The sequence below is a fragment of the Triticum dicoccoides genome, chromosome 2B, assembly GCF_002162155.2.
Source record: "Triticum dicoccoides isolate Atlit2015 ecotype Zavitan chromosome 2B, WEW_v2.0, whole genome shotgun sequence".
In the NCBI taxonomy this organism is placed as follows: Eukaryota; Viridiplantae; Streptophyta; class Magnoliopsida; order Poales; family Poaceae; genus Triticum; species Triticum dicoccoides.
Genome location: NC_041383.1, coordinates 211,220,973 through 211,228,198, shown reverse-complemented (window position 1 = coordinate 211,228,198; position 7,226 = coordinate 211,220,973). Strand labels below are relative to the sequence as shown.

The 7,226-nt window shown below is 44.7% G+C and overlaps 1 pseudogene; it reads right to left on the bottom strand.

Annotated features, from left to right (window-relative positions):
* Positions 1-1,111: 1,111 nt before the first annotated feature.
* On the bottom strand, positions 1,112-2,714 carry LOC119360790 (annotated as a pseudogene).
* Positions 2,715-7,226: the final 4,512 nt, after the last annotated feature.

Here is a 7,226-nt window from a genome sequence, read left to right as displayed (position 1 = left end):
ATTTGTGTTGTGTCGTCAATTTCGTCAAGATTCAATCTCCCCCTACATGTTCTTGTGTGATTTGCAGGAGGGCTGTATTAAAAAAACGCAGTGTTTTCATGTAAGATTCAACATAGTGTTACATATTTATTTTTCCGAACCATGCAAGAGAACTACATCGTAATAGAGGAGGAAAGAAAATACGAGGCCCAAAGAGTATGAGCAACATCCTACAACGACAAGGCGATACAAACATCAACAGAAACCAACCAGTAGGAGAAAGACAAGCAAACCACAAGCGGCCCTAAGTATAAACAACGATTCCAAACACCGTAGCACCAGCCTAAACAAGTTTTACAGAAAAAACATGTCAAGGGGTGGAGTTCGGGAAAGCAGTGCTCGTGAAGGGCGTCGTACCAGATGATATTTGCAATGGAACAACCAACAAGCAAGTGAGGAAGCCAACATTTGGCGAGGCGATCTGTGGTTCGAAATCTTTTACACACCACAAGCCAGATGAAACGGAGGGGAAGCCATTTGTATGTTCGAATTAATATAATTGCAGCAGGAGCCTATTTATTCGGGATGAAACTGGAAAAGTATGTCGAGCTTCAAGAAAAATGACCTGAGGGGGTTAACATATCATGACATCTATTTCATGTGCTTTCCCATTCTGAGTGTATGAAATCATGGGAACTTAGGAAACCCTACACCATGTCACATTAGCTGTCAGATCTCCTTTCCGATCATGCCTTACATATTGGTAACTCCACTCAATACATCGATACATACATTGGGGGTGAAGGGGCGCAGAAACAAATTAATAAAAGCCGTCATAATGCTACCATTCTATTGTTCTTTTGAAATGAACAAAAAGCACTAGAACATTAAGCAAATTTTGAACCACGACTGCATATCATGATGACATGGTACTGGGTGGGTGACACAAAATATGTGAGAAAAGCTGCTTGACGCCTTGAACAAGCTTTGTTCTGACGTCGTATTGAACAAGCTAGGCATATAGATCACGAAATTAACTATGAAAATGAAATGGCAGTTATAGCACAAACATAGAAATATACCTAATTAAGAAGTAATAGATATTACTCGATGCAAAGGCTGGTCATGAGTGTCACTCCATTGATGGATCAAGGACGTGGCACGCGAACAACATTGCATCCGACACCTCCTCCCTCACAAAGAAGGCAAACGGGTGATTGGCGACAAAGTACACCCTCGGTGGCCGTCGATAGCCCTGTGCACATCCCACCATCCCCTTGCCATAGGTAACAGCAGCCGTCTTGGTGCCTTCCTCGTTCACCTCGATGACTGCCTTGCGCAATACGTCCTGCAGCGCTAGAGACCTTCCGGGGCCCTCTGCCATGTCAGACAGGTCGGCCTTCCCCGGATTCAAAGCGTCCTTGAGTCCCAATTCCTGGAGATCGCCGAACAATTTAGTGGAGAATTTGAGCTTGAACTTGGGCACACGGAAGTCACCGACCAAGACAGTGCTCGTGGCAGGTGCTCGTGTATAAAGTCGGGGTTGCGCGATCTTGTTGACCAGTCGTCACAGTCCATCACGGGCGTTGGTGAGGAAGACGCACATCAAGTAGCTCGCCCGCGGCTGAGCGGGCAACAGCCGACCTCTCTGGTAATAAAGGTGGAGCACCTTGAACCCATGGTGGCAGGCAATGAGCTGCCTGTAGTCTTGCATGAAGGGCACGTCGACGGTGTTGCCGTCGAGGCGGTGGAACTTGTCCTCCTTAGTGAGGCTCGGTTTTTTTGCTAGGGATTCTCCCAATCCAACCCCGACCCAGCTTCTCCCAGAATCTTTGAGCCTCATTTGTTTTACAATCCTGGTCTAATCAGATAGGATTGTAAAAAAAATGAGGCTCAAAGATTCTCGGAAAAGCTGGGTAAGGGTCGGATTCTGAAAGAATCCCCTGATTCTGGCAAAAGAACTGGGCCTGAGTCTCTTGTCGAAAGGCTTGCCTCACTTGCCCTTGAAGTAGATGGCGTTGGCGACCACCAGGTCGGTCGGGCGGGACAGCTCGCTTGGATCAACGATGGAGGGGATGAGGTCGTTTGTCAACGTGGCCACCCATGCGTTGATCTGTCTGCTGCTTCCTCCGGCTGCCGCACAACGTAAACATATATGAGCGCACATATATATAGGGTTAGCATCGATCGATCTGCTATGTGTGCCCTATACAGATCGATCACGTACAGGAAACGAGAGATTGATACTGACCTTCTCGTGGAAGTCCACGGCGCCCGTCCGCGCCTTGTAGGACTTGACGGCGGCGTCGATGTAGTCGGGCTTGAGAGGCCTCGTCTTGTCGTGCCACACAGCGCACGCAAAGTTGACGCGCGGTCCGCCAGTCTGTCTGTGACTGGTCGGCGAGGGCCTGCTCGGCCAGCGCACGGACTGATCCAGCGAGGTCGTCCCGGGACCGCGAACCGAGGACGCCGAGCATCTCTGTGAGTGTGCGCTCGCGGGCGCCGGCTGCCACCAGCGAGAGCGCAGCGTAGACGGATGACGGCGAGAAGACGAGGTTGCTGTTGTTCTTGCCAGCGTCATCGGCGAGGCGCTTGTTGAGGGCTAGAGCGAGCGCCTGCAGGCCGGACCCGGAGCTCGCGGACCGGGCTGGCAGATGATTAGCCCCGCCGTCCGTCCAGATCCATCGGCGTAGTTTGGGCAAGAGGCGGACGGTGCGCAGCTTCAGGAATTCCATCTTGCGTGGTACTCCAGGGTTTGGGAGATTTCTCCGCATGCTCAGGTCATCGTTGCCCTCACCAAAATGAAAGGGGCATGCGCAGCTCCTCGAAATGAAGAAGAGGGAGTTGGTTGAATTTACAGCAGGAATGCCCTTCCGAAATGGCCTACGTAACGTTTCGATCTAAAGAAAACATAATGAGCGAACCAGCTGCCTCGTGACCCCACAGCCAGACCAGCCCACGCCAAAGCTGAAGGAGCGGAAGCTGCAGTTGCTGCCGAACGCTTCGCAGCTCCCATGCGAAGCTGGCTATTGCTGGTTGGCTGAGAAGCTGGCATGTTTGGGAAGCTAGAGAGCTTCCGAACGGGCCCTAGATAACCCGCGGTAACCACCCAACCACACCGCTTCTACTGGTAACTTCTTACATTCCGTTCTTTTACTTTCTTCTCTCTTGTCTTGTTCTTTTTCTTCTTACTTTTTCCTTTCGTTTCTCTTTCTTTTTATTTATTTTTCTTATATCTGTTAACTTTATCAAAATTCGTGAACTTTTTTCAAGTCGTTGAGTTTTGTTTTTCAAAACTGATGAACTTTTTTCAGAACTGATGAACTTTATTTAGAATTGATGAACTTTTATAAAATCGATGAACTTTTTTTAAATCCGATGAACATTTTTAAAAATTCATGAATATTTTTTTCTAAATTGATGAACTTTTTTTTAAATCATTGAACTTTTTCAAAAACGATGAAACTTTTTAAATTTACAAACTTTAAAAAAATGGTGAACTAGTTTTCAAAATCGATGAACTTGTCTATAAAAATCAATGAACTTTTTGAATAATTTCAGATTTACGTTAATGTTTCACTAAAGAACGGTTAAATAGAATATTTTTTCCTTGTTACAGAACAGCAGAACGTATTCGGTTTAGTGGTTATCGCTTTAGGGGAGAAAAAGGCATGCGGAGCTGAGTTTGAAACCCAGCTTTCGCGCTTTTTGTTCACGTTCACTTTTTTCACGTCGTGGTCGAAACTCACCTGGGCCGGCCCAGTAGCGCGACGCTTCGAGCGCCAGAACGCGAAACCGGCGCTGAAGGCGCTGGTTAGGAGCTCCCTGTACCCGGTCGGGAGATAGTGATCAAACACGCACCCGCGCCCGCGGGGAATGGCCGATCGACTGGTTTTTTCTTTTCTTCTGTTTGCTAATATTCCTGCAATTTTTTGTTTCATTTTTCTTTATTTTTTATTACCTCTGAACTACAATATAAAACGTTTTTACAAGTTATGTCAGCTTGCAAAAATGTCATATATTATGAGATAGATGGAGTACATTTTTAATTTCATGATTGTTTACATCTGAACCATTTACAAATTCGAGAAAAATCTGAGTACTTTTTTAAATTCAAGAATAATTTTTCAAATATGGTTATATTTTCTTAAAATTTTGAACTTATTTCCAGATTTGGAACAATTTTTAAATTCATGAAACTATTTCCAAATTTGTGACCGTTTCTGAAATCCAGGAACATTCATCTCAAATTCGTGAATATTATTTTTGAAATTCGGAATATTTTTATATTCACATTTTTTAAAATTCAAGAACATTTTTGAAATTCATGATTTTTTTGACATTCTGAGTTTTTTTTCCAAAATTTTGAACATGTTTTGAAATTTGGAAACATTTTTCAATTTCATGGAAATAAAATAAAACCATGAACAGTTTTTACATGGGAAATGATTCAAATCACCTAGTTGAAAATAGCACCCGCACACCGTCGCCTCCCACGTGTCCTGGGGGGGCACACTGGCACTTTCCGCCATGTGAGGGGTGCGGCAGGTGTGCTATCGACCGCGGTCACAGTTTGATGCATGCATGCCATGAGGTGAAGCACTATGGCACGAAGTTTTTGCAAAAAGGCCTTTGTTCCAAAGGAAAAAAACTGCAACAAGACTTTGTTGCAAAAAAAATCTCCAAGAAGAGCTTATTTGCAAAAATATCTATAACAAGACATGTGTTGCAATGGTGGAGGATGCCTTGGCCGCTCGATGCGCGAGATCTGACGGCTTGCGAGCCAGCCACTTTTAAAAAGATCAGTCGATGAACGTGTTGCACGCCCCTTTTGAAATCTGGAATTTTTTAAAATTTGGAACAATTTTTGAAATCTAGGAACAATCTTCAAATTCTATGAACAATTTCCAAATGCATGAATATTTTTCTAATTCGTTGTCTTTTTGGAAATTTGAAAAAAATCCCGAACATTTTGTGCTGACTTTGGGATTCATGAACATTTTGTAAAGTTTTAAAAGCAGGAAAAAATGAATAAGAAATGAAAAACAACAATGGAAAAAAATAAGGACCCAGATAAATGCCACACGTGTGAGACAAACACATGGCAATTCCGAACGTTTTTTATTGCAAGCTTACTGATGCGAGGATGGCAACTTTAGTTGTCACGTATGCCAACTTTCTTTTTGGATGGCAAGTTTCAGTTTTTTTTCTTTTTTTCGGATGGAAACTTTAGTTGTATATAAAACGTAAGAACCGGAGTGCTTCGTGACACACACTTATCATTTGAGAAAAACAAAGGCAAATGTTTTTTTAGTTTTTTTAGGCAATCTCGCGAAACTCTATTAAACCGTCACCACATTTAGAGGGACGAACGAGAGATTCCCGGGATGTCCTAACCAAACATGGCGACCACCACTGAGAGTAAGAGCATGCTTCGCTAAGTTGTGAGCTTCAAAATTTGAGCTACTAAACTCATGACTAAATTTACAAAAATCAAAAGACAAAGAGTGGTCTATTATTTCATGGATAATTGCTCCATAGCTTGCTGCATTTTCCTTCTTGACGTCCTCGACCACCCCTTTACAATACGATGTGACATGGATCCTCCGAAGATAAAGGTCATCCGAGAGAGCTAATGCTTCCCTTATCGCAAGTGCCTCGAGGGTTTGTGGATCATCGATATGTCTGAAGAAGAGGGTGGAAGCTCCCAAGAAAGCTCCTTCTTGATCTATGCAAATTGTGCCAACAGCGCCATAACCACATTGAGAGACAGCGGCGTCAACATTTACCTTTGCAGCACCTTCATCTGGTCTAACCCATTGAGTAGACCTTGTGGTTGCAGCACCCCTTGGTCTCTGATGCATGGAGTTCATAAACTGGAGATCCCCCAAGTAGTTGTTGATGAATCCATTAATGGAGTGCGGGTCCTGAAAAATATCATCATGGATAGCCTTTCGTCGAGCTCCCCAAATTGCCCAAAGTGTCACTAGGAGCCTTTCAAACAAATATGCAGGCAGTATTTCATGTATTGCAAAAAAGCAAGTCCTTAGCACTTTCCTCCTGTCGCTCAATCAAAGACTCCAGTAGACCATCCGGGGCGAGCGCCCAAACATCGGCCACCATTGGGCACTTCAGCAAAGCGTGTTTCCAAGTATCCCTTTCCCCACATAGCATGCATGTGTCCTCCGTTGCCATGTTTCGATGCTTCAGAACCTCTCCACAAGGCATGGACTGCCTAGCAAGGCGCCACACAAACATTCTCAGCTTCGATGGAACCTGAATATGCCAGATCATACTCCACTTGTTGCTCTAAGTCTGTTCAAACGAGGAACCCTCCTCTTCCTGTATCCATGCTTCCCGGTTAAGCTTCGTCCGCATTACCATCTGATAGGTGGAACGCACACTGAAATTACCTCGTCTCTCCTCAGGCCAAGCCCAAAAATCTGCAACCCTGCGTGTACACAAGGGTATCTTCATGATCTCAACATCATCAAAAGGCGTGAAGATAGAACGTATATACTCCTCATTCCATGATACCGTAGCTGCATTGATCAATTGCGCCACCTTGGTTGGAGGGTTCTGTATGAGTGACGTGATAGGCCTTTTATAACTATCCCTTGGAATCCAATTATGCAACCAAATATCTTTAGCATCCCCATCTCCAATCCTTCATACAAGCCCTTGTGCTAGAATATCTCGACCATCAAGTATCGCCCTCCAAATTTGAGACGGATGATGACCTAGTTCCGCCTCCAACAATGAGTTGCCCGGGAAATATATTGCTTTCAACATACGTGTGCTGAGAGATGACTCGTCGGTCAAGGTCCGCCACACTTGACGTGCTACGAGTGCCAGGTTGAAGATCTCCAAGTCACGGAAACCCAGCCCTCCCAAATGTTTAGGCCGGGTCATAACATCCCACGCCACCCAGCTAGGCTTTCTTCTTCCTTGCATGCTGCCCCACCAGAACTGCCTTACAATTGAGGTTATGTTCTCGCATAGCCCCCTCGGCAGCTTGAAACACGACATGGAATAGACATGTATAGCCTGTGCTACAGACTTGATCAAAATCTCTTTACCTGCCGATGAAAGGAGCTTCTCCATCCATCCTTTTATCTTTTCCCAAACAAGGTCCCTCAAATATTTGAAAGTATCATTCTTCGAGTGGCCAACATCAGTAGGCATGCCCAAATAGCGATCACTCAATGATTCATTATGTACCTTCAAATTGTTCTTGACAATGTCCC